At 39.8% G+C, this 26,702-nt stretch overlaps 1 long non-coding RNA gene across 10 annotated transcripts in view; it reads left to right on the top strand.

The window, feature by feature from the left end:
- LOC102159977 (uncharacterized) overlaps positions 1 to 26,702 on the top strand; it is a 777,987-nt gene that overhangs the window by 171,047 nt on the left and 580,238 nt on the right. Inside the window, exon 8 of one of the 10 annotated variants that reach the window (XR_014842502.1) lies at positions 4,147 to 4,900. The exons of the other annotated variants lie outside the window; for them this stretch is intronic. This is a non-coding gene — a long non-coding RNA (uncharacterized LOC102159977). Of the gene's footprint in view, positions 1 to 4,146; positions 4,901 to 26,702 lie in introns of those variants that run through there. 10 annotated transcript variants of the gene reach the window in all.

Below are 26,702 nucleotides of genomic sequence, written 5' to 3'. Positions count from 1 at the left end.
TCTGAATGAGAGCCTTGCTGGGTACAATAATACTGGCTGGGTGTTTTTTCCTTTCTTCATGTTATGTATATTGTGCCACTCCCTTCCGGCCTGCAGAGTTTCTGCTGAAAAATCTGTCAATAACCTCTTGGATTTCCCTTGTGTGTTATTTGTTCATTTCCCTAGATGTGTTTTATATTTTCTCTTTGGCTGTAATTCTGGTCAGTTTGATTAATACGTGTCTCAGGGTGTTCTTCCTTGTGTTTATTTTATAGTATTTGTTGTGTTTCTTGGCTTTGAGTGAATGGTTCCTTTTCCATATTAGGGAAGTTTTCAGCTATTATCTCTTCAGATATTTTTTTCTGTCCCTTTCTCTCTGCTCCTTTTGGCACCCATATAATACAGATTTTGGTGTGTTTAATGTTGGCCCAGAGTTCTCTGAGACTCTGTTCATTTTTTTTTCAATCCTTTTCTCTTTTCTGTTCTGCATCAGTGATTTCCACCAGTCTGTCCTCCACCTCACTTATTCGTTCTTCTGCCTCCTGTGTTCTGCTGTTGGTTGCTTCTAATGAAGTTTTTTTTTAATTCAATTATTGTATTTTGTATTTCTGCTTGCTTAAGTTTTAAGTCTTGTATTTCCAGTGTCTTGCATCATCTTCAGCATCATCAGTCTAAAGTCTTTTTCCTGGAGGTTGATAATCTCCAGATCAATTAGCTGTTTTTCTGTTTTTTTTTTTTTCTTTCTCCATTATCTGAGTTATAGTCTTTTCATTTTTATAGGGTTTTTGGTATTTTGTCTTTTTTGCAGACAGTAGAGTTGTAGCTTCTCTTCTGATGTCTGCCCCCCTTGTGGCTGAAGTTGGTACAGGGGGCTTGCTGCAGGCTTCCTGATGGGAGGGTCTGGTGCCCACCCACTGGTAGGTGGGGCTGATTCCTATCCCTCTGGTGGGTGGGGATTTGTCTCTGGATGAGATTAGAGGTGGCTGTGTACCTGTGGGTCTTTAGGCAGCCTCTTTACTGATGGGTGGTTCTGTGATCACACCTGGATTGTTTGGCCTGGGGCTTCTCAGCGCTGATGTGTGGGGCCAGATTTTCCCTAAACGGCCACCTCCAGAGAAACACAGGCTGATGAAAATTCCTGAGAGCTTTTCCTCCAGTGTCCTTCCCCCACAACGAGTCACAGTCACCTCCTGATTTCCCAGGAGATCCTTCAAGACCTGCAGTCAGGTTTGACCCAGATTCCTATGGGGCCTCTGCTTTGCCCTGGGGCCCAGTGCACGTGAAAGTCATTGTGCACCTTTCAAGAATGAGGTCGCTGTTTGCCCCAGTCCTGTGGAGCTCCTGTGCACAAGCCCCACTGGCCTTCAATGCCAGATCCCCAGGTGTGGGGATTTGATGTGAGGCTTAGAACTCTCACTCCTGTAGGTGAGTCTCTGTGATACTTTCCAGTCTATGGACTTCCCACCTGGGATGTATGGGGTTGCTTATATCACGTAATCACCCCCTCCTACCTCTTGATGTGGCCTCCTCTTTGTCTTCTGGAGTAAGATATTTTTATGAACGTTTCCTGTCCATTTGGTTGAAGGTTGTTCAGCATTTGCTTGTAATGTTGTTGTCTTTATGAGGGAAGTTGAGCTCCAATTCTTCTATTCTGCCATCTTAATCCCATTTTCTGTCATGGTTATTTGTTCACAAGACCTTTCATGGCTCTGATCCAGGGTGATTTTCAGGGGCTGATCTGCAAGCACTCTCTCTGCTTCACCCTGATTTTCTGACCCAGCATGCCTAGCATTTCCAGCTAGGCCTAAAGCACGTAGAGAGGCACCAAGGAGCTGTTCGAAATTAGTCCAGTATGCTATTATGAAGAATGGTTGCCCACCATTGTTCTCTGCTTCCACCAGCAAGGCTTGGGGACATTTATAAAATTTACTTGTCATTTAGATCCATGTTGAGAGCTGTTACTTTGATTCCTCCTAATATTTTAGAATCTAAGACCAGTGATTTCTTCTTATACCCAAATGTGAAAATCCTTCCTAGAATATTCTTGTATTCTTGTTAATATCCAGCATATGCTTGAAAATGTCCATCAGTAGGGAACTTACTATCTTTAATGGAAAAACTTTCTACATTAGGATAACCTATCTCTCCTTATTACATGGTTAAAAAAATCGGTGTTTGTACTTTCCATACATTGAATTTTATTCTGTTTTCCAAACCTACGAGAACATGGCAGAGCTAAGGATACCTGGTCAACCTTCATGTCTTGCAGAGCCTTCTCTTCTTGAAGGTAAGCATCCTCATACCTGGGATTATTTACCAGATTATGTGGTTTCTAATCTCTTCACCATTTTTGCTCTTCTTTGATATACTTCTTTTTAGTGTTAGCCCACTGTAGGTAGGGCAGTTAGTGTTCTTATAAATAATTGAGTAAACCTGGTGGCTATCATCTGCCAGTGATCTGAGGGCAAAGCTCTGAAGGAAAGAAGCACAGTTAAGAATGGGGGCAAAAGAGGTAGTGAGAGGGGTTAACATTCAGTATTGTCTCTTCTGCTGCAGACAGGCTTCTGCAGTGTAGCAGTGTGGGGGGAGAGGAGTACTGTTGTCAGCTGCAGCTGCCATCCTTCCTGCTTTCTAATTTGTTTGGTAAGAGGCATTCAAATATAAAACCCATAGGAAAGCTGTTGATAGATGTGGCGTGAGTTATGACATCACCCTGAGTCAGTCATTGTGGCTTGAGGGATGGAGTATCATGTTGGGTGACACCTGTGTTATCAGACTTTCCTGTAGGTGGGGAGGAAGGGAAGCACTGTGGCCTGGAGGAGGGGAGAAGCAGGCCTGCAGGGGAAGGGGAGTGGTTTCCAGAAGAAGGGGAAAAGGATTCCTGGTCATTAAAATTAACTGATGTTCCCTACAGAGATTGTTTGAGGAAGAAACAGAGGTGGAGAGAGTGACTGAAGGAGAATGCCAGATAAACTTACTCTTAAACTTCACAATCTAGCCAGTCATTAGAACAACCTAGAATAGATTTATAAGGAGATCCTGCTGAATAGCATTGAGAACTATGTCTAGATACTCATGCCGCAACAGAAGAAAGGGTGGGGGAAAAAACTGTAACTGCAATGTATACATCTAAGGATGACCTGACCCCCTTGCTGTACAGTGGGAAAATAATAAAAAAAAAAAAAAAAAAAAAGAGCCTAGTTTTAGTGCCAGAGATCTGTCCTTTTAAATCTTCACTCTCTTGCTTCACCACTGGTATCCATACAGCTCAGGGGTGTGTTTTCTGGAACAGCTTATGGAAAAGCAAGCCCCTGGGAGCCTGAGGTTCTGTCCAGGATAGATAATGGGATATTCTGGCTATGTCTACCATCCCTTGGCTGATTCCCATGCTCTGTCTTGAGTTACAGAATTGTAGAGATCATGTCAATAACAGGCTACTCAGATGATGCCCAGCACTGTCTTCTAGACAGAAGCTGGGAAGAGAGGCCATAATCTGGTCCTGGCTCTAGGACCCTGGATTTTTATCCACTCGGAAAAATTCTTGATGTCAGTCCACCTTAACATACCTAAAGTTTGACCTTATACTTAAATGGCCACTTGAAGAAAATCTTGATAAACGATTCTAGCCCAAATATCCCTCTTATGTGTGTGATATTTTGAAGTTGTTTCACCCTCTTTAAGTTTAATGCCTGCCTGTACTTTACAGTAATGATTTTCACAATACTTCATCTCCCCAGAGCATTTGTACATTGTAAGTACTTTCTGTTTGCTGCTGAAGCTATTTATTAATCATATTCTTTCCTATTCAGCCTTAACCAGGAGAAATGACAATTTAGAGCATTTCTCAGTTACCTGCTATAAATTGGCCCAATTATTATATGATCTTACAGACTCTCCCTTGGGAGTGTCTCACCCACTCCAGCACTGTAATTGGTTTGCTAAAAAGGAAGAGGAGAAAAAAACCCTGGGTCTTAGTGCTGTGCTATGGGGTTTTCTTGGAGCCTAAGTTTTCTCTTAAATGGATAAAGGAGTTTTAGGTGTATATTATTATTGCAGCAATCACATTTATTGAACACATAAATGCTCACCACCACTTTAGTGAGACTAGCCTATTTTTGACACTTATAAACCTGGAAATTGAGGCTATTTCTCTGTCTTCCCACACAGAGTAGGCTGTAGGATTGAAAATCTAATTTGGATGCTGTGACCATTCACTGAAGATTGGAAAATATCCCCCTCACAGTCAGGGCACATGAGCATCATTGACGTCTTTCTTGAAATTCCTCTGAGAAAGTAGGGATAAAGTTCATCAAGCAGGTGATTTTCTGGATATTCTGTCCTGGAGTGGCCTTCACCGCTGAGGATTCCAGGAACTAGCACACTATGCCCTGTGGCTTTGGGATCTGGATTTTACATCACTGGGCAGTTTTTGGAAAAGCAAATTATAAGTTGGAGATGGTAGTATGTGAGAGTTAAGGAAGCCTTCCACTTATCTCATTAACATTTCCAACTTATTTCAAGATTCAGTTCAGATTTTGTGCTATTCTGAAATTCATTTCTCAACTCCAGGCTGGATTAGTGACCATAATCTAAGCTTTCAGTACCATATGCCTCCTAGTGCCAATGACACTGCATTGAAATGATCTGCTTATGTTCAATATCCTTTCCAAGGCAGGGTCTCTGTCTTATTACCCTGTCCATCCCTGGTACACAGTGCTGGGCCTGGTGCTGTAGGTACTTATTAGGTGGCTGTGGAATCTGACATGGGCTCAGGGCTTGGTATCCAGATCCAGGGGAGCCTTCTCAGCAGAACCACAATAAGGTTTTCATTGCCATAGACTACTTAGGCAGAGGGTGGATTTTTTCAAGAGATGTGTTCCTTAGGTTTTGGTAAGAAATGCAAAAAAAAAAAAAAAAAAAAGTAGCTGCTTTTTTGGGACATGGGGCTATCTTGCTGTATTAGGTTGGGGCGGGGAGGGCAGCCATAGCACCAGCAAAGGTGTGCTCTGGGCTTGTGGAAACATAAAGCTCCCCTAGATGGGGTAAGAGAAAGGCAGACGGGTGTCAGCGATCCTAAACACAGATCTTCTCCTCAGCAGTCATAGAGCTTGCTGCTCAGAGAGTATGCTTGGTGCCACTGGTGGCCCCTTTGTAATATGCAGGAGCTTTGCTACCTCCCCAAGTTATTTAGGGTCATCCTTTTATTCTCAATGCTGGAATTGGTTTCTTAAAGAGATACCCCCTTGTTGTTGCCTCCTTTGTTAGGTCACGTGGCCTCCTGGACATTGCTGTAAATGTGGAGTGTTGGGTAGGTAGCTGACCTTCTAAGGCTCCAATGCCAGGGTTAGAATGCCAAGTCTTTTCCTTACAGTTGCCACTGTAATTGGCCTCATGTATTAGATGTACTCAGTCATCCTCTACTTCCATGCATTTAACTGCGTATTGTGGACGGGTTTAAATAACATCTTGTGCTTCTAAAATCCTTTTCCAAGTCCTCCAGCATTACTAATAGAAATCCCAAGGAGTATAGCCTACATTAAAATAGAAAATAAAAAAATGCATAAACTTCACCAAGCCAGTGAGATGGAAATCTTGCCAAAAACACAAAAAAGCATATGCATAATATTTTATTAAACTTTAGAAAGACACATACATTCCTCTCTGGGATCCAAGTATATTAGTAATAGACATACCATAAAACTCAGTTCCTCAACAGTCATAAAAGATAGCACAGACCAAGAAAATGCTACCATTTTAAAGGAAACATTTCAAAATGAGAGAAAAAAGACATTTACTCTGTAACTGCAACTGGGAAAATAAGAGTGAAGTAGATGGTAGCTGCTGGTCAGTTCTGGGCGGGTCTAGATCTAGTGGTAGCAGTGGGGTGCTGTGTTCCTCAGGGTTTTCTAGAGAAACACAGAACCAACGATCTACATCTACAGCTATGTATTTAGATCCTTATCTATATTGTTATCGCATTGTGTATGTGTATATGTGTGTATACATATATGCATAAGTATATACAGTGTATCCTATTATATAAATGTAATAATATATAAAGATATAAAATAAATATTATTTACTATGTATTGTATATGTATTGGAATTGGCTAAGGCGATTACACAGGCTGAGAGGTCCCAAGAACAGAACTGCATTTGGCGGGTTGGAGTTTTGGGATAGCCACTGGTATAAGTTCCATTCCAAGTCTGAGTCTGAATTTGAAGGCAGGGGGAGACTGATGTCTCAGCTTAAAGAGAGTTAGGCAGAGAAAGAGCATTTTTCCTTAGTCTTTTTCTTCCATTCAGGCCTTCAACAGATGATATGATGTTTGCCCCACTGGGAAGGGCAATATGCTTTACTCAGTCTGCTGGTTCAAATGTTAATCTCATCCAGAAACACCCTCATAGATAAACCTAGAAATAATGTTTACCAAATATCTGAGCAGCCTCTGACCCAGCCAAGTTAACACATAAGTTAACCATCACAGGTCTGGTGGCCTGGAATGTTTCAGGGCAGGAAGAACTCCTGCTTTTGCAGGAGTGGGTATGTGGTGTCGGTACAGTATCACAGCATTCAAAAACAACCCTTGGAGCGGAACATAAAGTATGCAGATGGCATTCATGGCTTAACTTAGCAGTACACATTTTTCTTTTGTCCAATATTTTATACCTAAGTAGTTCTTAATTTGTATTAAAAATCAATTTAAAAAGATAGGTGAATTGATATTGGAAGAAGGAATTTGATTCCTACTACAGAATGTTGCTTTTTCTGGGATAGTAGACTCAGATTTAGCAATGGCACTGAGATTCCTGATAACGTCTTGATTCTGTATTTCTCACCAGTTCAGAGTTACGTGAGCATTCCATGCTAATGCACTTCTTATGTACAAATTTGGAAGACAAGGAGCCAATTTATTTGGATAGATTTTGTAAAGAATAATGACTTTTTCTTTAATCATTTTCATCTACCCAGCCAGAAGCATTATGGCCTAGGCCCAGGGAACTTTACAGTTTGGAGGACTGAACTGACAAAGCAAGAATCATGTGAAAAGAGTGGTCTTTCCTTTGTTGTGTCCCACCATGAATGCATGTCAGGAGATGGGTCTAGGTGGCTTGTGAAAAAATGGCATTTGTATAACAGGACTCTGCTAGGATTGAGTAAAGGAAGCCAGAGAACCAGCAAGTGTATTCTCATGAAGCAGGCCATGTTTTTAAAACTTGGGTGCTCATAGTTGTGGGCATGTGCAAAGATACAGAACAAACATGGCATCTTTTTTTTTTTTTTCTTTGCTTTTTAGGGCCGTACCCGCGGCATATGGAGGTTCCCAGGTTAGGGGTCAAATCAGAGCTACAGCTGCTGGCCTACACCATAATCACAGCAACTTGGGTTCCGAGCCACATCTGTGACCTACATCTCACAGCAATGCCAGATCCTCCACCCACTGAATGAGGCCAGGGATTGAACCTGCATCCTCATGGATACTAGTCAGATTTGTTTCTTCTCTGCCACTAGGGATTCCTCATGGCATCTTTTTGAGACAAAAATGATTTTATATTACTCTAAGCATACGCTTAAGTTAGTAGAATACAGAATTCACAAAAATTAAAAAAAAAAAATTCCAGCATGTGAGTTCAAGGAAATTCCATGCTTGAAGTCACCTGCTGTGGGTTTTAACCTCTTCCCTAGGGATGCATAATTAAAGAGATTTAGTTGGAAAGGTTTAGAGCTCTGGCAAAGACCATGTGCAGGTAAGAGGCTTGATTTCTGAACTCAAACATGTCATTGATTTGCTAGACTTTGAGCAATACACCTGTCCTCTTCTTACCTGCACCTCACCTATGAAGCTGAAGTCATTTTACTTGTTCAAATGCTTCAGGCTGAACCAAATGATCTCTTGAACATCTCTGAGTTCTTGGCTCTTTAATTTTCATTGGGCTTGAAAACAGGGAAGAACTCTCAGTGTGTTCGGGGAGTGGTCCGTTTTTCTACTCCATTCAACCAAGTGTTTTGATTATCCTCTTTGGAATCTCTTAAAAGAAGCCTGAACTCAATGCCAGTACAGGACACTTCTCTCTCTCCCCTGTCATTATACACACATTTATCTCTCTTTGGAAAAGAGTGATGGCAACCACCTAGCAGGTGACAAGCTCCAGCCAGCCTGGTGGGGGTAGCTGTGGAAGCACACGCCTTATTAAACATAACCCATGACAGATTGAAGTGCTGTGAGCACTCGCTAAATGGTTTGGCAAAGACACAGATCCTTTTGCCAAGTACAGTCTAGAAATTACAAGTCTGAAAGCCATTATAGAACAGCTTTATACAGAGGACTTAGCTACTTTGGAGATTCTAAAAGAATCACACTACTGACAGGTTTTTCAGATATTTGCACAGAAAATGGATCCCTTTTAGGATTCCAAGTCATTTTTGTTTTGGGGAAATCAAATGTGAGTATCAATTCAGTAAAATGTAGGAAAAACATATTTGGGCTGTTGGGGGGTAATCTGTTTGTGAATGCAGCTTGCAGTTTCTCTCTGAGCTGTTGAACTATAGGAGAACCTGATGGGTCTGTTCTGTAAGCTCTTATTTCTAGGGAGGGATAAAGATGGGCTACTGACTTTCCAGATGTAGCTGTGTTAGTGAGGTCTTGAACCCTAAGATGGTGAAGTGGAGGTCTTAGCCTTCCCCAAGGGCTCGGCATTCACTGTGCTGCTGAATTCTGGGCCAGGCTGTTAGACAGTAGTGACCAGTCCCAAATCCACGCCTGGTCATCATGACCCTACTGCCTTTGCCTTTGCCTTTACTGAAAGCCTCTGTATTTTTTTCACTTGTAATTTCAAAAAATATTTTTTAGCACATGCCTAATTCTTCCTTTTTGCTCCTAAAAGTAAATTTAGCATAACTGTTGGCATCTAGTGGTTGGAGAACCAGGAAATATTCAGTTTCCTGACACCTTCATATATGTCACCCTATGACACCCAATATTTCCCCTATAATAGCACTTATCATACTGTGTCAGTTTCTTATTTAATTGCCTGTCTCCCTGCTAGACCAGAAGCTCTATGAGAGTAATGATGGTGTCTTTCTTCGTCATTGTTGTATCCTTAAAGCTTACACACATTTCTGTGTACCTAATTGCCCCCAATAAATACTTACTTGATTAAAATATACTTTATTGTCTATGAATTTCTGATAAATTCCAACAAAAGTAAAGCAGGATTTTCCAGTGATACCCATCCCTTCTTGCTTGAGACCCTGGTATTTTTTAGACTCAGTGTAAGTCAGAAGGCCCAGGGTCAGGTTAGATGCACTGAGAACGTGTATTTGGCTACTATCCAGAATGAGATGTAATTTCAGGGAACTAATTTCACTTCAAATGATAGTGAAATGGAAAGAAAATACAATTTAGAAATGTGTTGTTTTGAGCCTGTACATAGCAATCTAAAGGCTTTAATATTTTTAGTGAAATGGCACTATTTCCAAGAAAGTTAAGAGTCATTAATCAAATTCTAGAGTAAAAGCCAAATATTTTTTGCTACTTCTTTTTCATTTTCATGCTTTTCATTTAGATGATAGCAAAGTTGATAGGATGGGGGAAAAATAAACATATAAAACAATTTTGTCTTAATAAATTCTTAACATAGGCTTGTGGTTTATTCCAGAATGATATTGTATCATCATCTTCGTGTGAAATATGGAAATGTATGGTCAAAACAACCAACTTTGCCTTTAGCAAATTCTCATGGCCTCATGAAAACATAAACAATGCAGTTTAGACTGTTTTGTCTATAAATACTGACTAGTTAGAAGCAAAATAAATAACATAGATATTTTAATGGGTGAATCACTGTCAATTGTGACTGTTGGAAAATGTAGCTGAATTTTGGGGAAATAATGAAAATTGTGGGATTTGAGAACATTTTTTTTTAAACCATACTGCACTTGTGTAATGTTTATTGAAACTGTTTCTCTTTTTCTGTATACACAAGACCTGGTGGATGCAAAGTTGAATAGATAATTTGTCCTGAAAGACCAGTGTCTCAGTGGGAGACAAACATAAAAACCTGGAATTGCAGTGCCCTATGTGCTGAGTTTTAGGCAGAACATTGAGAGAGCACAGAGAAAAGAACTAGAGTCACATAAGAGCTGATATCTGAGCTAAATCTTCAAAGCTAAGTTGAAAGTCTCCAGGTAGAGAGAAGAGGACAGAATATTTTTAAGCAGAGAGCGAAAAATGTGCAGATATGCTGGTATCAAAGAACTTGGTGTACTGAGGAATGTCCAGGAGTGCGTTGTGGCTAAAGAGGAGGGGTGAGCTCATGAAAATATGAGCAGTGAAGTTTACAAGAAGGATAGAGGATGAGGTGGCAAAGGTGGTTTGCTTTGAGCAGTGAAGGAGCTTGGGTACCTGGGTCAGGAGTGAAGTGCACAGATGCTAAGAACAAAGGGAGTATTGGGAGAATGTTATGTGGCTATAGCCATGCTGAGGAATTGCAATTCTAATTCAGATAACAGGACCTTTTACAGTGCTAAATTAAAACAGCATTCGTGAAAGACAAAGAGCACTTATCCTAACTAGAGGCCAGGAAAGGCTTTCTGTGGGAGTCTTTTCCTGAAGCATAAATAGAGCCAGGGAAAGTGAGGAGGGAATAAAGGATTCCAGGAAGAGGGGTGTCTTACAGAAAGTGATGGGTTGGGGAGGGAGGGGTAAGGGCAAGGAAGAAGAGGGGAGAAAAAGGAAAGTAAGGAATGAGAAGAGAAGGGAAGGAAGGAGGGAGAAGGGGAGGAGACAGGAGGAGAGGAGATACAGTCCCTGAACTGAAAATCCTTGAGTGTATGGCAGTCGGATAAGAGCAGAAGTTAGTAAAGGAGTTGGAGGAGAAGACCTTTGAGATGAACGTGATGGCTGTATCAAGCAGGGCCTCGAAAGCAATCTCAGGATAGGGGGACCTCTGAAATATTGAAAGCAGGGAGGTGTTGTAATCAGATTAGCAGTTAAGAAAGATCCCTCTAAGCTGATTAAGTCTATGGGATTTATTAGCTGTTTCAGTGGTCTAGAAAAGAAGTGACGGTAGTAAGATATTTATTAAGTATGTTGAGGATATTATCAAGAAAGGAACTAAATAAGGCCAATGGAGTTTAAACCCTACACAGACGAAAGTAATGATGGGAGTGAGACCATAGAGAGTACGAGGTGCTCGTGTGAAAAGCTCCGTGAGGTTGAAGATGGACTGTGGGAGGGATCACTGTAAGAGAGTGTGGTGCTCAGAAGGCAATATCAGGTTTATTTTTTATTTTAGAAGTGGAGTGGTTCTTGGCAATGGAAAAACTGCCCATGATGTGGAGATGGGGAAGATAAATGGAGAAGAAGTTACCCAGTAGAAGGGAGATAGACTGAGTGCACTGTTGGAAGGCTGTCCACCTGGGCATAGGAGAGTGGTACTGTGAGTCAGCTGTTAGTCTCTATTGACTAAGGCATGATATGGGAGTGGATGGATGACGATGAGGGGCGTAGAATGGTCCATAAACAGAATGACACAAATCTAGAAGGAGCATAGGGGTTTTGTAAGAAAACAATAGAGAAATGGTCCAGAAATAGAATTGAGAAGCTAGTAGAGGATGTGCAAGAATGATTTGAGAGGGAAGCAGAAGTAATCCCTCAGGAGAAGGCCACATCTTATATAAGGCAAGAAGGTAAAAGGAGCTGTTGTTGCAAAGACCCAGGCCTTGTGGACTTGGATTGTGGTTCTAGAGAATACAGATTTAGGAAAGAAAGGGGGAGATAAGAACTGGGTCTCTAAAGTTAACCTGGATATGAGCCACATTGGTTTTGATGGCTGTAAGGTTTCTAAGGTTGCTAGAAGGAGAGGGTCGTTGAAGCATTTAGAGAGGATTAGCTGTGCATACTTTTATTAAATGTGAGAATAAGAGGTTACCAGTTCCTCTAAGTGGATTTAATATATTTAGAACTGGAGCCATAGCTTTGTGGTGCGGCTGGTTGGCCTTATCTGAACTGAGATCAAGGATACAAATCCATAGAGCATTTCTGGAGATCTGTGTCCCGGGCAAAAACTGTTGGCTGTACTACTGACCCCTCAAATTGGTGTATAATGATGCATGTGTTGCAGTAGCCAGGAAAACTCACCCTGAAAAGATTTTTGTCTCCAAATCTTTTTCAGAGACTTTCTCAGCAAAGACACATTTTCTCTTTTCGTGTATTTAAAGAAATAAGCTCTAACCTTGAGGGAAGATAAAATCAAAGATTTGGCAACATTTATCATAAATAATGAATGAAAAAACATTAAAAAATTAATTGAGAAAAATTAAGTATCAGTGTTGTGCAAATTGGCTCCTGGGAGTTGTAGTAGGTTTGCCTCACTGATGAGCTGTCTGTATGAGATCCTTCTCCCAGGGCACTCTCTAGGAACTAGTCTCCCTCTCTCAATAGCTCCTTCTGTTTTCCTGCTGAGGTCCCTAAGTGAGTGTTTTCCAGACCTCAGCTCTCAAGCTTCTAAGTTCATTCAAAGGTTTCTTTCAGGCTTTCACTATTTATTTCTAAACCTGTATTGTCCATTCTTTTCTCCGACCTAGAATCCAGACTCTTACTACTAGAGGCTTACCTTATAGAATTAGTTATTATCATCTCAGCAAAATCATTTGGAATCTCAACTCATTGTCTGTCTTCCTAAACTCTTATTCTCTCTTAGGGGTGCCATTATCATCCTGGATATCCAGGTCTCAAATTTTTCTCTCATTCAAACTGTTTCTAGGTCACGCCAGTTCTTTCTTTGCAGTTATTTTTTGTTTTACTCATTTCACCTTTTCTCTCTCTCTCTTTATTTTTTTTATTTTTTTTATTTTCCCACTGTACAGCAAGGGGGTCAGGTTATCCTTACATGTATACATTACAATTACAGTTTTTCCCCCACCCTTTCTTCTGTTGCAACATGAGTATCTAGACATAGTTCACCTTTTCTCTTTGAATTCTACTGCCATGTAATCAGTCCCAATTCCATTTCCTTACCCTCAAATCTATTCTGCTTTTAAAGCAAATCTGCTCAAAGTATTGATGTATTTTGTCACTACTCTATTAAAAATCCATGGAATAATCTCCGTATCTCTCTTTAATGTCTCAATCCTACAGTCTAAGTCCCAGCTCCAATTCCACCTCCTCTAGAAAGCAACAGTTTCCACTCCAAACTCCATCTCCCCATCTTGGCATTTCCTTCCAAAGAATCCAACCTGTGAAATTTGGTATTGGCAGTGGTCGAGGAAAGCAGATGATAAAGTTTTAGTTGACTAGCCACCAGGCTGCAGTAAAGACTCTGTCACTGATGCCTTTTGCCAAAGATATTACCCCACTTGTGAAAATTTTCACTAGTGCTGAAGTGAGATGATGAACTGGTGGAAGGGAAGGTACTAGCATGAAGGCTATAACAGGCTTTTGAGATCAATGTAGGAGATGAAAAGTCTCTATATCAGTGTGATAGGATAGTATAGCTGTTGCTAAGTGCTGCTGATGGTTTACAGAAAGATAATGATCAGCTGAAGGTAAGTGAAGGCAGTAGAAAGTCAAGAATGAAAGCAAGAAGGCATCTTATTTTCAAAACCAAGAACTGAATGAGGACTCAACAGTGATGGTGGCTGAACTTCAAAGACTATTAAATGACATATCTTGGCAGGTCTGTTATATTAAAATCCACCTAGAACCAAGATCATTGCTTGAATTGGTAGCCAAGTCTCTAGAAAGAAGGACCAAGTAGCATCATAGCATACATGCAGAGTAATGGATTCCCCAGTCCTCCTCCAAAAAGAGCTAATGTCATTTACATGGGTAACTGTGCTCTTGGGAAAAAGGAATACCAGGACTTCTGAGGACTGTTGGACACAAGATTTGAGTTGATATTGACTCCAAGAGACCCAAATTATATGTCCCCCATTAGAATGGGGGCATATGGGATCCTGTATGTGGGATGCTGATGTTCATTTTCCCATCTTTAGATGTATAGTTCTTTTGATATACTTGGTAGTTGGTGCAGCCACCATATTGGGTCATTAGTTTATAGAGTCAGACCTACCAGAGAGGAAACCTCTGACCTGCCCACCCCCTTTCCTGTCTAGATAAAAATTTTCTTTGAGAGATGTAAAATACTTAATATCTATGCCATGAATCTGATATTTTAGGTTGCAAGTTGATATGTGTTTATAAATTTGGAAGGCAAATTGAGATGAAATGTACTAAAGTATTAATTGGTCTATTTCTCATAGTATCCTATGGCCCATCTGAAGCTATTTAAAAGTACTTGGACTTTTTCAGATTTTGAGTCACCTGCTTTTTGATTACTATTGGAAAAGTTTATTATTCTAGTGATAATTATTTGCTTAATTAATGATACTTCACTTTTCATAAAATAGGTATTTTTAAAATTTTTCTTATAACAAACTTTTTATAACTGAATTTTTAAAATAGTTTCTACATCTAAAAATCATTTTCTATTTTGTGTAAGAATTCAAGACATTTCATAGCTGGCCAGAGTTATAAGCTCATATCATATTAAGACTTAGAAAATTTTTATTGGATATTTAATTCTGATTTCAGATAACTAATTTTGTTCATTTCCTTTTTTACTGTTGAGAGGAATCTTACTATAACCCCTCTATATTATTGGCTGAAAATGCTTGCTTACTTATTATTTTAAGTTTTTTTTTAACAAAACCAACAACTTTTTCATTTCCTTTCTTGTAACAAATTACAGATGCCGTTCATCATAAAATATGTGATATACTTTCTTCTAGTATCTCTTTAACTTTTCAGTTATAGTACTGTCTTGTGCATTTTCACACAGTCTTTATTGGTAATTTTGATTTTAATTTTTTCCCATATTTATTTCTTTAAACTAGAAAAAACATTTAATTATGCTGCGATTAAAATAATAAACACTGATTTAATCAATTACATTTTATAGAGGTATCAATGTGATGTGTACTGATTACAGAAAATATTCAAATAAGCACATATTACACTGATGTCTGAAAAAAAGTCATTGTACTTAATCAATTTGTTGACATCCATTTGATCAGTGATGTATTTCTGTAATACTAGAAGTGATGCATGGCTCTGAAATGTGCACTACAATTTAACAATATTACTCCATGCAGTGTTTAACGTGACATGTAATCCTACCAAAACACCGCTTCAATGTTTAAACTCATTGAAATGAATAATTCAGTTTCTTGGTTGCACTACCTACATTTCACATTATCAACAGCCACAGTGGCTAGTGGCTGCTATAACGGATGAACATCTTGCAAACCATCACATTTTATGTCACTTGGGCTAGATGAGGAAGAGGTAGCTAGCATACTAGAAACCTTGATATAAGGTGCATGTTCCAGTGAGTGGTAGAGAAACCCTACATATATTAAGGGTTCTGCCATATTCATAAAAATTTTAGGAGCTTGGTATTCAGAGGCATGGCAGGACAGCCCTCCAAAAGGAAAAGAGAAATTATTGCATCCCGTACATTCTGTCTTGAAGAAGGTACTGCCTGGTGGGGCTCTCGAGTTGTATTGACACCATATTCTGCACATAGAAATTACTCTGTCCCATATACCAAGTAATGCAAAGGGATGCCGGCTTTGAGAGGGCCAGATAGGAAGTTTGTGCAAACCCTATCACTGGGGTCATAGAATTTGGTAGGGGCCTCTGGCATTGGAAGTATCTGTGGGAAAGAGGTTTGTGACAAACTCCAGTGGGAGAATCACTACATAGGCCCATGGAAGTAAAAGACCATGCCCTCTACAGTGGAGAGTTAAAGCTTTAGAACAGCAATAATGACAATAACAGCTCTTGATTTATTACTGGGACCTTATGGGAACAGAATGTCTGACCATGGAACATCAAGTATGGCTGGACCTATCCATTATCAGCTGAGTCCATCAGACCCACAAAGTCATAGTTTGTATAGACCCACTCTACACTGCAAAACAGACGTGGTAGACCCACTCTCCACTGCAAAACAGACATGGTGCACCTAGGTTGAGCTTGAGCAGAGCCAGATGACACAAGCAGAGACATGAGCAGCTGGCCTAGATCTCCTGTGACACTCACTAGTGTTGCATTAGTGACCCACTCTCAGCTCATGCCTGTGAAAATGTGGGGATCCAATACAAGTGGTTGAAGAAGGAACAAAAAGGCTGATCTTGGTTTAAAAGTGGGTCACACTCGTTATACAGGTAGAAGCCAAGAATGGACAGCAGTGCCAGTATAGCTTCAGGATGGCCTTGAAAAACAGCTGTGAGGGAAAAAATCTCCTAACTATAACAGTTTTGGATAATATATTTGGATATCCATTTTGTATGAAAAGAGAAATGGCCTTAAGATTTAATATGTATAGACTCATAGGCAATGGCGAATAGAAACAGATGGAAAGGTTAGGAACAAGAAATCTGGGTTAATGACTTGGATGGACAAATGGGAGTTGTCATGATGCATGAAGATTTTTTATAGTGCATGTTACTGCCCACCAGAGAATATCTACCACATAAGAGAAGCTAAACAACCAAGGGGGCATAATTACTCAGCCAGCTGATGTCAGCCCACCTCTCACCAGCTACTTGAATTGGCATGATGGACACATGAACAGGGTAGCTGCAGGGGCAGAGATGGAGGGTACCCACGGGTTCAACAGCATGAGTTCTAACTTTGAGAGACTGATCTAATGTCACTACCAACTGTCCATTCTGCCAGCAACAGACCAGTGCTGAGCATCCAGATGAGCACCATTCCTTGAAAATATCAAATGGCCATTTCTTGGCAATATGACACCATCATCAGGACCCTGTCATCCTAAGAGGCTAGTTCACTTTCGCAGGAATTAGGCACATATGGCCTGCAGGGTTTCAGCCATCACCACTACTCATGGGTTTATATGGTCTTAGATCAGAGAGGGGGAGAGGGGAGGGAGAGGGTAGAAGGGAATGAGAGAGAGAGAGAGAGGGAGTGTGTGCAAGAGAGAAACACTGAGAATTCTTCATTCCAAGAATTGAAGGGAGTTCAAATGAATACCTGGGAAACCAAGGAAGGAGTTGGCAAAAGGGAGTTGGGAGATGAAATCAGAGAGGTCATTTAAGTGTAAATCATGAAGAGCCTTTGTAAGTCATATGAAGAAGTTTGGGCCATACAGGTATGGGTAGCCAATAAACGGTTTTAGCAAGGCAAGTGACATGTTCAGATTTGCCATGAACTTATTTATTATCTTGGATTTTACTTCTTTATTTGATGAGAAGAGAAGGAATGTGAAGTTCTGAACTAAATATGCAAGTCAGGCTTCTGTCCTGTTAATTGAAATCCCTCTCATTTTTTATAATGAGACAATTGCCAAGATCATATTTTTTTCAAGTTAACAAAAACATACAAATGGAGGTGGTGGTGTCTTTGCCTGCTTATATTTGTAGAAACTAAGGAGAGGATATAGAAATGCTCAAAAAGCATGTTTGAATACATCTCTTTGTAAAACATGACGGAAAGGAGTGATTATTTAAATTGGACAGGACTTTGCATTCCTGGCTCCTTGGTGGCAATGCCTTTTGTCTGAACTCTTTTACTAGAAAAATGTCACAAAGGATAAAAAATGAGTCCAATAAGTTTTATTCAATTTCAGAGTCTATTATATATTCTGTTTTACACAAAGCATATAATTTTAAATTTCATAGATAGGCACACAGAACATACACTTGGTAGATATACAGCTATTTGTACGGGTGAAATTGAAACCCTCCAGGGAGGGTACATTAATAATTCCTTACTTGTAAGACAGAACAGCCATCTCACATTCCAAACAAAGCCCAGCCAGCACAAAAGTGATTCATGGTCATTTATAAAAACTGATTACCAATCACCAGATCTTAAAGCCATGGCAACCTTTATTTTTCAATCTTATAAACAATAAAGCTCCCTTTTGTTTAACACATGAGGGACCTCTTTCCCATGAATGAGTTAGTAAACGCAAAAGCTAATTTTCCATTTCTGACAGCATGCATGAAAGCTGATGAATACATATTTGATAAATATATATTTCAGTAGAAAGGACGTACTAATGTATATATATATATATTTATACAGAGTTTTCTTTCACTGAGCTGTTGATCTGATAGAGGAAAGATCCAGAACCTGAGTGCTTTATTTTAGAGCCCCAAAGGCAAAATTTTTCCTGACAGGATAGTTTAAAATATTTACTTTATTAATCCCAGATAAAATCCATATTCATCCTGCTGTATAGCACTGAAACTATATGTAGTCATTTATGGTGGAGCATGGTAATGTGAGAAAAAGAAAGTATATATGTATGTGTGACTACGTTACCTTGCTATACAGTAGAAAATTGACAGAACACTGTAAACCAGGTATGATGGAAAAAATAAAAATCATTAAAAAATAATGAAAATTTTAAAAATCCATATTTTTATTTAGCTTAACTGGTTCTTGTGAGCAAGATATTAAAGTAACAATTTCTGTTACTGTGGAAACAAGTGATTATAGTAATTCCTGATTTGTAGTTTAATCTCAATGCTTGGTAAATTCATTAGACAAATCATCAATTTTCCGTCATCTAGATGTCCCAGGACACCAGCTAGAACCAGCATGACTCTATGGCTAACAGGTCCTGCTGGGGCCCCTTTCCCCTCTTCCAGTGGTTGAATGACAGGCCAGGTAGATAAGAGAACTTTATCAAAGTCATTTCTCTGCTTCATCTTCACTTGTTCTCTCAGTGTGTGTTGTATGCTCCAGTGAGACAGTAACTTCTCCAAGATCAGCCTGAAAACCTGGAAGTGTGTTCACCCATCATGCAGTCAAAAGTGCTTGTGAAGGGAGGTGACATCCAACACTCAGTAAAGAGATAAGACAAAAGGTGGGAAGATGGAGGAGCACAGGTGAATCTGTGTTGATTTACCATGATCAGCTTTGCATTTGAAAGAGTTCTTTAGAACATTTAAATTTCTTAAGAAATTTAAAAAATAATTAGTCCTAAATCAAGTGATATTTTGGGTCATGTTCAAGGGTAATACTGAGCAACACTTAAAATCTTAATGACAGAGGTCTGCTAGTATTTTTGGTCCCCATATTGTGAATAACTAATCATGGATTGTAGATGACTTGTCTTCTCCTCCTCAAACTCTTGAGTTCTACTTTGGAGCACTGGCCCTGGACTTAGTTCTTTCAGAGCCTTGGACTTTCATGACTGGGTCTTTATCAAAGTGGTTAACTCCTTGTCTATTGTCTCTGGGCTCCTGCTTCATTATATCTCTTCCTTGTCCTTTGGCCAAGCTCTGTCCATTGATGTTCTCTTGGGCTGGAGCCCCCTTTTCCTCTATAATACAGTTTGATTTACCTTTGTTGCAGATCTTGACTGGTGGTGTCATTAATGGTACACTGACTACCTTAGTCAAAAATGGCTAGGTTCCTGCCTCCTTGTCTGCTTGCTGAAGCACTTTCTGGTTAAACTTAAAAGGTTTCCTTGTGGGGACAAAGGTAGTTTAGAAATTCAGTCCAGTTCTGACCACAAGAACAATCTTTAGTTCTTGTTCTGCACCAAGTATATAATCCCTCCTGGTCTGTTCTAAGCTGTGTAAGCAGATAATTTCCAGTTTTTCAAAGGCATTTTTAATAGTTGCCTTCTGGAATTCAGCTCTCAAGGGATTTTCTGATAAGAGCTATGTAATCAGGATGGAATCTCTTATTAAAAAGACTTTCCTTTTCCAAAGCTTGAAAAACGTCTGTTTCTCTCTTCTCAAATTATCAAGCTATCTATCAATAATTGAAGGTGAGATCGAAACTGTGACCTTGGCAGGTAGTGCAGAGGATTTGCTCAAGTTGTTCAATAGTGTGAGCTATTTTTTAGATTATGTGTTTTTTGAAGTATATTAAAAGTAAACTTCTTTTCACAGTCTTCAGGATCCTGGGAACAGGTTCAGTTATTCAACAAACATTTCACTTATTCAACAAACAGTACTATGAACGTAGAGAGTAGATTGAGAGGAAGAGAGTAGATTGAGGAAATTTCCAGCTCCCTTTTCACACTGACTGTCTTTGGCACATAGCTGCAGAAGGGTCCATCCTTGAGGAAGTTACCATAGTGTCTCACAGTTCTGTGTTTATCCCTTTGTAGATGATGCACCAGGCCTAGTGTGTATGGACCTTCACCTGAGTGACCTGGGGCGTGTATTAAAATGAAGATTCCAGAGTCCAAGCCAAGATATACAGTCATCATCTAAATAGAAGGCTTGGACTGTGTGTTTTAACAAGCTCCCTGCATGATTCTTATTGAAACTAAAGTGTGAGAATTACTGTATCAGAAATTGTGGCTAGAATCCTGCCTCCCTAATTTAGTAGCATGACCTTGGAGAGTCTGCTTAACCTCTCAGTGCCTCTATTTCCTTATCTGTTAAGATTGCAGATAGCAATAGTAGCTACTTCATGGGGAAGTTGCAGGGACCATAATAATTAATACATGAGAATTACTTAGACTGGTGCTTAGGAGGTGCTATGTAGCCATTTTTAATTATTATTAGCTCTATTTATCGTAGTATTGCTCATAGACGGAGATTCAACTTGTATGTTTCCCCAGGGAAAACCAGTGTGCCCAGTGTGAAGACTAGGCAGGGTATCATGAGGCAGAGTCTCCTGCCTTGTCCTTGACTGAGTTAGCATGAGCAGGGGCCACCGGAGGCTAAGAAGGCACAGGGTAGTAGAAAGTGTGTGGCGCTTGAGGCTGACTTCATTCTGAGTCCCACTACTGCCTCTGAGTGACCATGTGACCTGAGGCAGGAGCCTAGTTTCCTCACCTGTGAAATGGAAGAAACTTAGTATCTACTCTGTTCACCTTTAAAGATACACCTTTTGAAACAAGTTGTTAAAACAGGACTTAGCTGCTATTGAGTGGATTTTTATATTGGGACCTCTAACCCTGAAGAGAGGAAGGAGACCATGCTGGAGATCAGCTCCCTGATCAGCTGGTTACTCCTGGCCATCACCTTCCTCCGAGTTATAAAGTTTTATATATAGAAATAGGAAAGAGTTAGGAGAGAGTGCAGAGTGAGGGGTTCTTTGGAGAAAGGCTGTTCGTGTGCTGTGCATTTCTTTTTCTCCTCAAAGTCAAGTGGGCACGGGCTTCAGAGAATCATCTAAGAAGTTTGATGTAGGTATGCTGAGCTTCGAGGGCCACGGGGCATCGTGTTGGGAGTGAGATGAGTTCTGAAGAAAGCACACCATTAGTGTAGAAGCTTTGGAGGATCTTTGGCGGATTGGCTGGGGATGACACCAGAGAACTGCAGTCACGGCATGGGGGCAGGAGAGGGTTATCTAAACACCCACAGAAGCATCAAAGGAGAGAAAAAATCAAGTGCATTTGATGGTGAATTAGGGTTTGGAACTTTAATATTAGGCTGGACTGGGGCTTTCAATATCTTGAAGTGGCATGAAAAACTATAGGAACTCTCTGGGATTTCATCCAGTGACAGAGAAGATGTTCTGCAGTGTTAGGTTTAAAGGGACGGGGGTGAGATGGAATAAAGTTCCTTTTGCCTCACTGTGGCCAAGTCACATAACCAGTTACCTTTGTAATGTTTCAGGAACCAAACAAGCGAATAGGTGGGAGAGCTCTGGATATTGTAAGATGTTACACATATTTTGCAATATTGCTTATATAATTATTTGTATATAGCTATAACTGCAAAAATAAAACAGGAAACACCTAGTAAGCACCTATTCAGTGTAAAAAAGTCTTATGCCAGGTGTTTAGCGGTTATAAAAATAAATACGACATTGTCCCTGCCTGCAGAGAATGTATTGTCTCTACAGGGTGACAGTTGGGCCCTGTGGTTTCCTTATCCAGCTCTCTGCACTGCCAAATGAAGTCAGACAGCAAAGGTGGACATGTTTAAGCTTGAAAATAAATCCCAGCCACTCTGTAGAAGTGATTCGAGCTAAACAAAAGGGTAGTTTGTTTTCTGATGGCCTGTCTCTGAGCTCCTCAGCCCAGGCTTCTTTTATTTTCTGATGCCTGCCCTTTCTGAGAATCTGCCCACTGCCCTAGTCCCAGGGCCACTCAGTGCTTGCTCCATTGTCTATTCCTTCTGAATTTTCCATCTCTGAGGTCTCCTCATAGCCCGCTGCTCAGTTATTCTCTTAACCTGCAAGAGAGGAATCATCTTTGGGCCAAGGGAATGTGGGAAAGGGAGGAAGAAGAGCTGGAGTAATTCAAACCAAATAGATTAACAATAACAACAAAAAACCAACCCCCCCCCCCAAAAAAAAAAACCCATCCAGTTCCCTCAGCCTGCAGCACTTGGAAACAACACTTACTGGCTAGCTCTGCATACCATTTTGGTCCCTTTTAGATGGCAGTATCTTGGTAGATAATGCTATACTTGGTGCATAGTAGGAGCTTAATAAATACTTAGGGTAAATGGATGTCTTTACTTATTATATGTAGTTTTCTAGGTGGCAACAATGAAATTAATCCTAGGTCTTTGCAAATCCATGCTACAGACAGCTTTCTGCTTCTTTTTAAGAGCTATATTCTGGATGATAGAGGTATGCAGATTGTTGATTTGCTGTCATGCTGTCAAGCTACAACATGGCAGTATTAATATGACAGTATATAAAAGGAGAACACTGGCTGCATTGAAAAAATGCTTGACTGGTCTCTGTCTCCTGAGTATAAGGAAACAATGAAGTTTGGTAACTTGAAAAAAAAAGAAATAAAAATCCACCATAAAACCCAAACAAAAGCCCGTTAGTTCTGTGTTCTCCAGTGACAATATCTCTGAGTTAAGTTCAACTTCGTTGTGTTGTGTTGTCCTCTTACTGCATAGGGCCACTTTGGCCCAGAGACATAACTGCCTGTAACCTTACTCTGACTCATACAGATAGTCTCAGTTATTGTAACTTTTGGAAAATTCCACCACCTCTTGAAATAACACAGGTAAAATGTTCCATCCAGTTTCTGGGATGCTTGGGTAAGGAAAGAAAAGAACACCAAAAAGTGGAGTTCCCGTGGTGGTTCAGGGGTTAACGCATCCGACTAGGAACCATGAGGTTGCAGGTTTGATTCCTGGCCTTGCTCAGTGGGTTAAGGATCCGGCATTGCTGTGAGCTGTGGCGTAGGTTGCAGACCTGGCTCGGATCCCTCGTTGCTGTGGCTCTGGCGTGGGCCGGCAGCAACAGCTCCGATTAGACCCCTAGCCTGGGAACCTCCATATGCCATGGGAGCAGCCCTAGAAAAGGCAAACAAAAACAAAAAACAAACAAAAAAACACACCAAAAAGTGACAGCTGAAAGCCACATTGCAAAAGAGAGGCAGGAATCATCAAATAGAGACATTAAATCCCCAAAAGAACAGCAGTCTTCGGCTATGTATTGCATAAACAGTCTGAAATCTTTCAATATTCCTTCTCCATTATAATGAGGCTAATTTAAAAAACTCAATTTGTTGAGTATAAGTCATCAAAAAAAGTTGGATTATTTTAGTAGAGATGAAAGTGAGGGTTTCTTGTGAAATATTTCCCGTTCAAAATAGATAGAAAATGGAGGTGCACTTTGGCTTTATCATGGTCAACTTATCTGGAATACTTCACTCCTAGAGATTATCAGTTAAGATTTAAGTTAACTGAACATGTACTGCTTACTTTTTCTGTGTCAGGCCTGTAGAGACTTTAAGACATAGTACCTGTCCTCAAGGTGCTTACAGTTTTTAATTGATTATTCCGGTGAAAATCATTTGCATCTCACAGAAGGTGACTTTGGTTGTTTGTCCAGGAGCCTTGACAGGCCTTCTGATGACTCTTAACCTTGTTCTTCACCCGAAGCATTGGCTGCTATGCCACCTCGGGCCATTCTGTCGCAAGGCAAAACTCCATAACTCTGATTCTCAGAGCTGTAAAAAATGAAGTCCACCCTCGGACCCAGAGAAGGGATTGGAAAGGATACCAGACTCACTCCCGACCTGGGCTACATCAAGAGCATTGTCTCCCAAGTCCCTCATCACCTCATGAAGCTCTAAGGGGAGTCTTTACCTCACTGGAGGCAGCCTGTGGTGTGGAGAGAGCTCAGCTGGTAGCAGGTGGCCTGGCTGGCAGTTATATCTCCATAGCTACAAGCTTGGGTGAGATACTCCCTTAGGGAATGTCAGTTTCCCCATCTGAAAAACAAGAAGGCTCAACTCACACCTCTGCAAGTAAGTTCTTCCTGAGCACTTCTTGCTATGCTATTGTAGTCCACCCCTGAGTCTGTTTCACTAACATTTGTATTAAGCCCTGTGACGCAGTAAATACACAACACAAAGCTCTGTATATGGTGATAGAATGGAACCTTGGTTGCTGAAACTCCTGTGTGCTCAACATCCCCAGCTTAAGAGGAAAGGCAGTGGCCCCTGCATGCTGTGTCTCTTCCTGTGTGGTTCCCACATAATGTGCAGTGAGGATCAAGGGGAGGCATTGAGAAGCCATATCCATTCTCATTTATCTTTGACCTTGAGTGTATCCTTCATGCTGCTTGTTGGCTGCTTCGGCATCAGTTTCAAAGATTTATCCAAGATCCAGTTGAAATTCTTGCCAAGTCCTCACATCTGAACTAGCTTTTATATTTTCTCATGGGACCATACTACTTGAATTGAGAAATTAGAACTCATTAGATTCCCAAACATGTTTTCAAAACAAATGACTGAATTGAATAGTTATTAATTTATTTAATTTTTATTTGTTTAGAATTGATATCTTAAGATGTCCCAAGTCTTGCACCTTAGGCGTGATATCTGCTAGATCTGTCAGTGCTTCTGCATGATATTCTTCCTATGTCTACCTCTACCACCCCATTTGAAGAGTGTATCAAAGCTTATCTTGATTACTGCAGTATCTTCCAAAGTTGTCACTGTGTCTCATCTTTCAACATTTCAAAATTTCATTCATCATCCATGTATATGTGTATTAGCTTCATAAGTCTTAAACCCTCGTCATAGTTTTCTGTTATTCAAAAACTTCAGTGTTTTCTCTTGGTCCAGAATAAAGTCTGAATTCCTCCATCTCACATCTCGCTCCCTCCAATGTCCTTCTGGTGCTTTTCAACACGAAACCTAGGCCCCATCTTCATTAACTTCTGTAAAACTCCAGAGAACTTTAATCCTCCTGTACACATGTATGTACATTCCTAAAGCTTGCCACTGAGCTGTGAGCCCGCTACGGGTAGTATTCATGCCAGTTGACAAGGTCTCCCACACAGCAGCCAGACACAGGCAGATTCCTCTTCAGTAATGTTCAGTATTGTTTATGGAACAGATCAGTGAGTGTGCCCCACAAAGCCATTGCCCTTTCTACCTTCAGCTCTTCTTTCATGTAATGCTGCACTTGGGATGTTCTCTTCCAGTCACTTTAAAATGTTGGCTAATTTTGATAAGTCAGAGTTAAGTTTCATCTAAGATTTCCCATTTTTTGGCACAAAACTCTTCATAAGCTAATTTTATTCATGTTTGTAGCTTCTATAATTAAGCCCCCGTGTTCATTCCCAGTATTGTTTATTCATATTTTCTCTTCCTTTTATCTTGATCAACCTTGCTAGAGGCTTGTTAATTTTATTACTCTTTGCAAAGAGCCAGTTTTTGGCTTTCGTTTTTTCCTCTCTGTTGTATGTTGATTTTCCATTTTATTAACTTCTCTTATCTGTAGTATTTCCCCTTTCTACTTTTTTGGGTTTGATTTGATGATATTTTCTCTTTCTCTCTTTTTTTTTTTAAACTGAGACAGATGCTTAGTTCAATAATTTTTAGCCTTTTTTTCTTTTGCTAATTAAACATTTGAGGTTATACTTTTCACTATCAATACTGTGTTACTTGCATTTCACGAGGGAATTCTTGCATAGAAATATTGTGTAGCTCTAGATGTTGTCTAAGTTATAATATGATTTATTTTTTGATATGTGATTGGTTTATTTAGGAGTAAGTTTTTAAATGTCCCAATATGTTGTTTTTCATAGCTATCTTTTAGCTACTATGTCTTACCTAATTGCTTTATGCTCAGAGAACTTACTGTGACACCAAATCCTTTGAACTTTGTTGAGACTTTCTTGTCAATTTTGGTTGAAAAATTCTCTTGCCTCTTATTGTTGGGTGGAATGTGCTATAAATTCCCATTAGGTTATGCAGTTAATATAGTGTGATTTCAATACATTGTCTTAATTTTTTCACTGCTTGGGCTAACAGTTTCTAAGATAGCTGTGTTAAAAGTATTTCCATTACCATAATAGTTTGTCCATTTTCCTCCATAGTTACAACAATTTTTTGCTTTAAATATTTTCATGATGTGTTGTCAGGTACATGTACATTAAGAATGATTATGACTTTGACAAATTGAAACTTTAAACATTGTATAGTGATCCTTTATCTAGTTATTTTTTTTTCTTGGGTGATTGTTTTTTCTTATGAGTCAGTTGACTCTGATAGTGATATAGCTTCATTTCTTTACTATTTATCTAGAACATCTTTTCATTCTTTTTTAATCTTCTTGTGTTCTATGTCTTATATGTTTCTTATAAATAGTGTAGTGCTGGATTTATTTTTATCTTCAGTATTTATCTTTTAACTATAACAGTTTATGCATCAACATTTATGATAATTGCTGATATTTATTCACACTGTATTTCTATGTATATAGTCATATATTTTGTTACATATAC

The sequence above is a fragment of the Sus scrofa genome, chromosome 3, assembly GCF_054392235.1.
Source record: "Sus scrofa isolate SSC_HxYL_T2T_F1_AM1 chromosome 3, Sscrofa_HxYL_maternal_Yorkshire_Landrace_v2.0, whole genome shotgun sequence".
NCBI classification, from domain to species: Eukaryota; Metazoa; Chordata; class Mammalia; order Artiodactyla; family Suidae; genus Sus; species Sus scrofa.
Note: the sequence above shows the minus strand (reverse complement) of the source record. Positions and strands in the feature narration are given on the sequence as shown.